Raw genomic sequence first — 10,912 nt, 5'->3', positions numbered from 1 at the left:
CTAAGACACTTACCTCCCATAAGGTATTGGAATGAGTTGAGAACTGCCCTGAGAAGAAGACATGTACCAGCCTACTATGATAAGGAGTTAATGGATAAGCTCCACAAACTCCAACAAAGGAACATGAGTGTTGAAGAGTATAGGCAGAAAATGGAGTTGCTCATGTTGAGAGCTGGGATAAGAGAGGAACCAAGGATAACAATTGCTAAATTCCAAAGTGGACTCAACTATGACATAAGAGATAGGGTTGAACTTATACCCTACAATGATCTCAATGAGTTAGTCCAACTTTGTGTGAGGGTAGAGTAACAACTCAAGAGGAAAAGCTCCACTAAGAAAGATTACCCTCATAGTTCCAACCATAAGAAAGAGTACAAGAGGGAGGGTAGTCTAACCAAGCCAAGGTATGAAGAATTTAGAGAGAGAGAAAGAGGGAAAGAAAAAGTCAAAGAACCTTCAAGAGATCATAAAAGTAAGGAGACTAAGTGCTTTAGATGTGGGGAAAAAGGGCACTATGCATCTGAGTGTCTCAATAGAAGGTCAACTTACATTCTTGAGCATGAGAGTGAAAGTGAGGGTTCTTCATATAGTGAGTCTGAAACATCCACTTCTGAAGAAGAAGAAACTTTACCTTGTGATGATGACTTACTTATGGTAAGGAGACTCCTGGAAAGCAAACATGTAGAATTAGAACAGTCACAAAGAGAGAACCTATTCCACACAAGATGCAAAGTTTTGGAAAAGACATGTTCAATGATTGTGGATAGTGGCTCTTCTTGCAACTGTTGTAGTTATAGAATGGTAGAGAAGCTTGGCTTAACCACTACTCCTCATCCTAAACCTTACAAACTTCAATGGATCAAAAAGGATGATGGAATGGTAGTTAAAGAACAAGTAAGAGTACCCATTTCCATTGGCAAATATGAAGATCAAATTGTTTGTGATATAGTACCAATGGAAGCTGGACACATATTACTTGGAAGACCTTGGCAATATGATAAGCAAGCTCTACATGATGGAGTCACCAACAAAATCACCATTCAACACAAGGAAAAGAAAATTATTTTGTGTCCTCTTACACCTTCAAAAGTAAGAGAGGACCAAATAATTCTTAAAAAGAAGTTGGATGGAGAAAAGAAAAGTAGGAAAGAAAGAAAGGAGAAGACCATGAATTTGGTAACCCATGCCTCAAATAAAGAAGTTGTCCAACCTCAAACTTTGAACATTTCTAAAAATCTTTTTCTTGGACAACCTCATTTTCTTCTCTATTGCAAAGAGGCATTTGTTTCAATCACTCATGAACTTGGTTCTCTACCAAAGGGGTTGCAAAAACTTTTAAAGGAATTTGATGATGTATTTCCCAAAGAGGTACCAAGTGGATTACCACCTTTGAGGGGAATAGAACATCAAATAGATTTGGTGCCAGGGGCAAACCGACCCAACAGGCCAGCATATAGAACCAACCCCATGGAAACAAAAGAAATAGAGAAACAAGTTAATGAATTATTGAACAAAGGGTGGATCCAAAAGAGTCTAAGTCCTTGTGTTGTGCCTGTGTTGTTGGTCCCTAAAAAGGATGGAACTTGGAGAATGTGTACAGATTGTAGGGCCATCAACAACATAACTGTCAAGTATAGGCACCCCATTCCTAGGCTAGATGATATGCTGGATGAATTACATGGAGCAAATCTTTTCACCAAAATTGATCTCAAAAGCGGATACCATCAAATAAGAATTCATGAAGGAGATGAATGGAAAACTGCTTTTAAGACCAAGTTTGGTTTGTATGAATGGTTAGTCATGCCCTTTGGCTTGACCAATGCTCCAAGTACATTCATGAGATTAATAAATCATGTCCTTAAGGAATGCATAGGAAGATTTGTAGTGGTCTATTTTGATGACATCTTAATTTATAGTCAAAGTCTTCAAGAGCACCTTAACCATGTCAAAGAAGTCTTGCTTCTTCTTAGAGAACATAATCTCTTTGCCAACTTTGACAAATGTACTTTTTGTCAAGAAAGTGTGATTTTCCTTGGTTTCAAAGTTGGAAAAGAAGGTGTACATGTTGATCCAGAGAAGATCAAGGCTATACAAGAACGACCAACCCCTAAAAATGTAGGAGAGGTGAGAAGCTTTCACGGGTTAGCAAGTTTTTATAGAAGATTTGTGAAATACTTTTCCACCATAGTTGCTCCTTTAAATGAGCTAGTCAAGAAAGATATGCCTTTTCTTTGGGGTGATAAGCAAGAGTTGTCTTTTGAAACTTTGAAACACAAGTTAACTCATGCACATATTCTAGTTTTGCCTGATTTTTCCAAAGCCTTTGAACTAGAATGTGATGCATCTGGGGTAGGTATAGGAGTTGTTTTAATACAAGGAGGACATCATGTAGCTTACTTTAGTGAAAAACTTAGGGGGCCTACCTTGAACTATCCTACCTATGACAAAGAGTTGTATGCCCTCATTAGAGCTTTAAAAACTTGGGAGCATTACTTGGTAACTAGACAATTCATCCTACACACTGACCATGAATCTCTCAAGTACATTAAAGGGCAAGCAAAGCTAAACAAAAGACATGCAAAGTGGGTGGAATACCTTGAGCAATTTCCTTATGTCATCAAACACAAAAAGGGGAGTACTAATGTTGTTGCGGATGCTTTATCTAGAAGACATGCATTATTAGTAACCTTAGGATCCCAAATATTAGGATTTGATGACATAAAAGAGTTATATGAAAATGATGAAACATTTGCATCCACTTATTCATCATGTCTTAAGAAGCCTTTTGATGGATTCTATCTTTCTGAGGGGTATCTTTTTAATAAAGGAAAACTTTGTATACCCCAAGGATCCATTAGAAAACTTCTTATCAAAGAGAGTCATGGAGGAGGACTCATGGGCCATCATGGAGTTGATAAAACTCTAAACATTTTGAAAAGTAAATTTTATTGGCCACACATGAGAATAGATGTTCAAAGGCATTGTTCTAAATGTATAGCTTGTTTACAAGCTAAATCCAAAATTATGCCTCATGGACTCTATACACCTCTTCCTATAGCTAATACCCCTTGGGAGGACATAAGCATGGACTTTGTCTTAGGATTGCCAAGAACTCAAAGGGGGTATGATTCTATATTTGTGGTAGTAGATCGTTTTAGTAAAATGGCTCATTTTATACCCTGCCACAAAGTAGATGATGCTAGCTATATCTCTAGACTCTTCTTTAAAGAAATAGTGAGATTGCATGGCTTACCCAAAACTACAGTGTCTGATAGATATGTGAAGTTCCTAAGCCATTTTTGGAAAACTTTATGGGAAAAGCTTGGAACTAAACTTTTATTTTCTACTACATGTCACCCACAAACTGATGGGCAAACTGAAGTAGTAAATAGATCTTTATCTACATTATTAAGGGTAATATTAAGAGGTAATAACAAATCTTGGGATGAACATCTACCTCATATTGAATTTGCTTATAATAGAGTAGTCCACAAGACTACTAATCTTTCTCCTTTTGAGGTTGTTTATGGTTTTAACCCTATCACACCTCTTGATTTACTACCTCTTCCAGAATCATCTTCTTTTCTTCATAAAGAAGGTGCTTCTAAAGCGGAGTTCATCAAGAAGTTACATGAGAAAGTCAAAATCCAAATTGAAAAACAAACTCAAAAATATGCAGAATACAACAACAAAGGGAAAAAGAAAATAATTTTTGAAAAAGGAGACCTAGTTTGGCTTCATTTGAGAAAGGAAAGATTTCCCTCTCAAAGGAAATCCAAACTTAGTCCAAGAGGAGATGGTCCATTCAAGGTGGTCAAAAAGATAAATGATAATGCATCTTCTTTTCTTCATAAAGAAGGTGCTTCTAAAGCGGAGTTCATCAAGAAGTTACATGAGAAAGTCAAAATCCAAATTGAAAAACAAACTCAAAAATATGCAGAATACAACAACAAAGGGAGAAAGAAAATAATTTTTGAAAAAGGAGACCTAGTTTGGCTTCATTTGAGAAAGGAAAGATTTCCCTCTCAAAGGAAATCCAAACTTAGTCCAAGAGCAGATGGTCCATTCAAGGTGGTCAAAAAGATAAACGATAATGCGTACATCTTAGATCTCCCTGAAAGTTATGGTGTCAGTCATACTTTTAACATCTGCGACTTAATTCCTTTCATAGGGAATGATCAACAGGTTGAAGCAGATCTGAGGACAGATCCTTTTCAAGAGGGAGGGTCTGATGGAAGACCATCTAAGACACACATTGGACCTCTTACTAGAGCCATGGCAAAGAGGATTCAAGAGGAAGAAGGATCACCTACCATTTTGCTTCTATGGAAGGTAATTTACATTAATCCTTCTTCCCATAATTAAAAGCACATTTTTCTTTGCTTTGTAGGATTAATAAAATTGAAGGGAGCAGCTGTCAGCATAGCATTTGAGCACGTGAAAAGAGAGACTTGGAGGGAGAAGCTTGTTGCCAAAGCTATCAAAAAAGCTCAGCCAATAACCTAGCTAGCCCAACGTTTCAGAATTGGTGTTGTTTCACGTGTGCTGCTGAGTTGGAATGAGGCATGTTTGAAGCTGAAGCAAATTGGCGCCTTTTTCTTTAATTTCATTTGCTTTTGGATTAAATTTCATTTCAGATTTGAGGCTCTTATCTTCCTATAAATAGGAGACCTCTTCCCCCTTTTGTAGACACTTTTGAGCTTAGTCCAATTGTTGCAGAAATGAAATTCCAGCTTACCTTTGCTCTTGAGTCAACCCAACTCTTCACTTTCTTTCTCCTTACCTCTAGCTTCCTTCCAAAGTAGGAAGGCCCTCTGAGCTGAGAGGTTCTAACTCACTCCATTCTTCACTGAAACCATACCATTCTCTGCATCTATCTTAGAATTCCGCTGCCTTCATTCTGCTCACTGGAACGTTTGCTGTTTGGCTTCCTGGTTCAATGAGTCCCACCCATAGCAAGCTTCCATCATCCACACTCAGATCCTAAATATATATATATATATATATATATATATATATATATATATATATATATAAGTGTTGAATTTTATATATAATATGGTGGGATTGATTTTAAAATCTTAACTCACTTTGTGTAGTATTTGTATGATGGTATAATTGCAGAACTACAAAGTGATCACAATATATTTTAATTTTGCGTGACTGGTTTATATTTTTTTGGAAGTTAATGATTGAATGGCTTTATTATATGTTAACCATGTTGACTACAAATTTTCTGTTGTTCCGAATTGTGCCAATTTGAAATTGTAGAAAACATTGAAGAAGAGTAATAACAAATTAATATTGCTAGCTAATTACCTACCCAACATATACATATATCTTTGTACCATTAGATTGCATCTACATGCAATACAATTACTATGTACTTTCTGCTAGTGTGGTAAATGTTTAGGAAAACGTTTCTTCAACAACGCAAATTTGACAACAATTTGACAACGACATGTGTCATTCTGTCATTTGTTGTTTTAAATGATTTTTTTAAAAAGTTTAATTTTGTTTTCAAGGGTGTTTTTGGAAAGAAAAATGCTGAAACCTGTTGGCGCCTTTCACAAAGTGAAATTCATCCCTACGAAACTCCCTCACCATTTTTTCGTTCTCCATTCGAAACTCTCCCTCCACCAACGAAATGCTCTTTGTCAACCGCTGTGAAAATCGTTCTTGGGTCCACCGTTCTATCTGAACGAAGTCGTGTGTGTCGGTCCGCCATTGAAGTGTTGGGAGGAAGTCTCGCTTGGGTCCACCGTTGGCGTCATTTGTCGAAAGGTTTCGTTTTTCGCCGTCGTCGTTGGTCCTTCGTCGGTTGGGTGCGGTGATCATTTTGTCAGCAGCGATTTCGTCTTTTATCTAAAGGTATTGTTTATTCGCACACTGTATCGCGCTTCGTTCCTGTGGTTTTTTGGTTTGTCAATGGTTTCTTCCTTTCTTTGTACTTGTATCGTGCAATGGATGTGGTTACCCATTTTCCCCTTCCAACTTGCAAACTCTTTCTATGAATATTTCACTTTCCATGTCTTTAAAGTTTCTTTTAGGTTCAAGATCTTCACATGCATAGGCTAGCTCATAGACTTTCTCTTCAAATAACGTGTCATTAACGGCAAAAATGTAGAGTCCAGTTGTTGCCTTAAGTAGTTCATGACTTAACTTCTCTTCCCTCACTTTAATTTCTCCAAGTTCTTAGTGCATGTGCCTTATTATACAAATGTAGGTAAAATTATGAATTTGTAAATATTACATTATCGTTGTCTTCATATTGTTTCTAAATTCCAAAATGTTCATTTCAGGAGGACTTGGCTGCATTTAGGAAGAAGTACATATGGGACTGGATCCTAGACGAGGACAACGTCCGAAGATTTCAAACGCTGCAACATTTTGGATTACTATAGCATTAGAAATGTGTTCTTGGTTTATATTCTTATTTTATAGCAAATGAATAGACATTGTACAGAATTATACTATTAAATTTTTCTACAGAATTGTACAGAATTATACTATTAAATTTTTTTACCGAATTGTACAGAATTATAGCAAATGAATACAACTAAACTATTCTTGATTAATTATTCTTCATATTCATTTTCTTTGTTTGTGTTTTTGGTTGAGTGAGTTTAATCATTAACTTGTTGGGTCAAAACTGATGTGTCCCTATACTGATGAGGAGTTGGATTGAAACAATAGGTTTTCTAAATTGGTTGTTGTTGATTGCCTGGAAGTTCTGTTTTTGGAAGACAATTGTTCTCAGTTATGTGTGTGTGTAATCGATTACGAGTAGCTTGTAATCGCTTACCAGTGGAAAATCACGAATTTGTACCGAAAGTGTAGTGCCACTCCCTTGTTATGGAAGAAGAGGTCCCCATTGAGGGGTTGGATCTAATTTGGTGAAATTTATTGCAAGATCTTCACTTGGTTGGTTGATTTATATGACCAAGGACGTGTGGATGTACTTAGTAGTGGTTGAAAGGACTTAGGGTGTCCACAAAATTGGTTGCTTATGATTGCATCCAAGTGGTGTTGTGAGGAAGATGAAGATAGGCAGTTATGTGCGTGTGTAATCGATTACGAGTAGCTAATAGAAGACCGAGCACTGTACGTGTGTAATCGATTACGAGTAGCTTTCTGTGTGCCATTTCTCCAAAGCTTTGTCATGTTTTTTCCTTGGAAGAGGGAGTTCCCTCATCATTCAATTGGGTTCTTTATTCCAATTTTTCATATGGATGAGTGAGTTTCATGGTCATGGGCGGTTTTTCAACTATACACATCCATTCACATGGAACTCACTCACTCATTCACAAGAAATGAAAAAAGTCACAAACAAGAACAATAACCACTATGGGGAATAGTGTTCATCTAGCTGGGGAGTACAGTTGAAGTTTCTGTACAAATGACCCTTTTTCCTCTGGTAATCGATTACAAGACCCCTATAATCGATTACGAGAGGAAAAATGGTCATTTGTACAAAAACTTCAACTATACTCTCCAACTAGATGAACACTACTCCCCAGGGTTATTTTTATGTCCTTATGGGTGATTTTTTTCCAGTTTTTTCATGGATGTCTCATGTTGCTAATCATTGATGGTGTCAAGTGCATCAAAACACAATTTACCCCACTCAATTGTGGACAAAGTAGTTCATATAGGTGTTTGAAACCAATGTAGGTGAAGTCCATATAAGTGTTTGGCTTGTGCTAGTAGAATCACATCACACCTTAATTATACTACTATTTTACCTTGAATTATGGAAATTTTATAAAGAAATAAAATAAATTAGAATAATATAAGAAACATGAGACAATAACTTGAAAGTAAACTCGTTTGGGAAGCTTAGAAAGACGTTGTTTTTGGGAAATTAACTGCATCTACTAAAGTGGTCTAAAAATTATGAGTTAGTAATCATTTGAAATATCTTTGAGTCTACATTCCAAAAAAAGAAGAATCAACTCATTTGGAGTTCGGTGGAGAAAGTTATGAGCAAAACAACCAACAAAGGTCAGAGGTGGTAGAAATATATAAAACGTTAACTTTAAGGACTTAAATGCAACTACTCAGATGTCCAAAAATTATAAATTAGTAAGCATTGGAAAGAGTTTTGAGTCTATTTTCTAATAAAAAAGAATCACATCATTTGGAGGTCTATGAAAAAAGTTATGATTAAAATAGTCAACAAAGGTCAAAGTTGACAGCATGTTATCTTATACGTATATCTTTCCCTCTTGTTGACAGATGTATTATTTATTGAAAATGTCTTTTAAAATTTGTGCATTGTAACAACATTAGATGACATATTTCTTAATTAATAAAATGAAAAAATTTCCTATGAGACTCCAAGAAGGAGTGTTACAACAATGGTCATGCACCTCACCTCAGTTGGAGAAAACCACCTAAATGGACATTTTTTTTGAAGAAATCAATGACCTAACCTCATTATTGGTGCAGGGAGCACACCCAATAACATTTAACTCACTCAACCATCTCAGAAAATGAAAAATTCAACAAAAATAGAGCATGGGGAGTAGTGTTCATCCAGGTGGGGAGTACAATTGAAGTTTCTGTACAAATGACTATTTTTCCTCTGGTAATCGATTACAAGACCCCTGTAATCGATTACCAGAGGAAAAATGGTCATTTGTACAGAAACTTCAACTATACTCCCCACCTGGATGAACAACACTCCCAAACTCTGTTTTTCTGACCTTTGTTACTTATTTTGTTCTTAACTTTCTCCATCGAACTCCAAATCACTTGATTCTTGTTTTGTTGGAATCTAGACTCAAAGAGCTTTAAAATAGGTGTCAAGTCCATCGAAACAATTTACCCCACTCAATTGTGAACAAAATAGCTCATATAGGTGTTTAAACCAAGGTAGGTGAAGTCCATATAAGTGTTTGACTTGTGTTAGTAGAATCACATCACACCTTAATTATACTACTATTTTACCTTGAATTATGGACATTTTATAAAGAAATAAAATAAATTAGAATAATATAAGAAACATGAGACAATAACGTGAAAGTAAACTCATTTAGGAAGCTTAGAAAAACGTTTTGGGGAAATTAACTGCATCTACTAAAGTGGTCTAAAAATTATGAGTTAGTAATCATTTCAAAGATCTTTGAGTCTACATTCCAACAAAACAAGAATCAACTCATTTGGAGTTCGGTGGACAAAGTTATGAGCAAAACAACCAGCAAAGGTCAGAGGTGGTAGAAATATATAAAACGTTAACTTAAAGGAATTAACTGCACCTACTTAGATGTCCAAAAATTATAAATTAGTATTCATTGGAAAGAGTTTTGAGTCTACTTTCTAATAAAAAAAGAATCACATCATTTGGAGGCCTGTGGAAAATGTTATGATTAAAATAGTCAGCAAAGGTCAAAGTTGACAGCATGTTATCTTATACGTATATCTTTCCCTCTTGTTGACAAATCTATTATTTACTAAAAATGCCTTTTAAAATTTGTGCATTATAACAACATTAGATGACATATTTATTAATTAATAAAATGAAAAATTTTCCTATGAGACTCCGAGAAGGGGTGTTACAACAATGGTCATGCACCTCACCTCAGTTTGAGAAAACCACCTAAAAGGAATTTTTTTTTGAAGAAATAAATTACCTAACCTCATTATTGGAGTAGGGCAATAACATTAAACTCACTCACCCATCTCAAAAAATGAAAAATTCAACAAAAATAGAGCATGGGGAGTAGTGTTCATCCAGGTGGGGAGTACAATTGAAGTTTCTGTACAAATGACCATTTTTCCTCTGGTAATTGATTACAAGACCCCTGTAATCGATTACCAGAGGAAAAATGGTCATTTGTACAGAAACTTCAACTGTACTCCCCACCTGGATGAACAACACTCCCCAACTCTGTTTTTCTAACCTTTGCTACTTGTTTTGTTCTTAACATTCTCCACCGAACTCCAAATGACTTGATTCTTGTTTTGTTGGAATCTAGACTCAAAGAGCTTTCGAATGACTACTAACTCCTAATTTTTAGACCACTATACTAGGTGAAATTAATTTCCCCAAAATAACGTTTTTCTAAGCTTCATAAATGAGTTTCATTTCAAGGTATTGTTTAATGTTTGTTATTTTAGATGGCTGAGTGAGTTTAATGGTCATGAGTTGTTTAGTGCATCAATGTATGATGAACTGTTATGACGTTTTCTAATACTGTTATGTACTTTTTAATTTCAAAACCCCTGGTTTGATGAACTGTTGTTACGTTTTCCTATTAATGTATGTGGTTTTTAATATTGTTTTAGTTTTTCATTACTCAATACCCTTCATTATTCCTTTTTTATTTGTTTAATATTGAAGTATTCCAACTTGAAGTATTTCAATAATGATCCATCGAGAAAACCTTCAAAACATAGTCAAAAGGACTCCAAAATAACCCTAGGGAGTGCTTAAGTCAGACCTGAGTAGTTCTTGTCAACTTTGAGTCCAAAAGGAGAATTTTTCCCTGGTAAGCGATTACATGGTCCCAGTAATCGATTACAAGTGCATTTGTCCTATGTCAATGGTGTAGGACTTCACCTCTCAATGAATGATGAACAAACTACAGAAAAAAATAATATTTTTGGTTACAAATAACCAACAAAAACCACCAAAATGATCAACAAAAACCACCAAAATGATCAACAAAAACCAAAAGCAAAAGCCCAACCCCAAAATACGAATACAGAAAAGGAGAAAAGTACATACCATGTTTGAAGAACCTATGTCAGTGGACGAGCCCATTGCACAAAAAAAGCTCAGAACTTCGACGCAATCGACACCGAAGGAGACACTTTGAAGAAACCAATGACGGAGATCAATGAACATAGATCGTCGAAATCACGAACTCGACCGAGAAAGAGAGACTTCGAATGGGGCTAGCAACGA

The sequence above is a fragment of the Vigna angularis genome, chromosome 6, assembly GCF_016808095.1.
Source record: "Vigna angularis cultivar LongXiaoDou No.4 chromosome 6, ASM1680809v1, whole genome shotgun sequence".
NCBI classification, from domain to species: domain Eukaryota; kingdom Viridiplantae; phylum Streptophyta; class Magnoliopsida; order Fabales; family Fabaceae; genus Vigna; species Vigna angularis.
The sequence above is the reverse complement of the archived record's forward strand: the minus strand, read 5'-3'. Positions refer to the sequence as shown.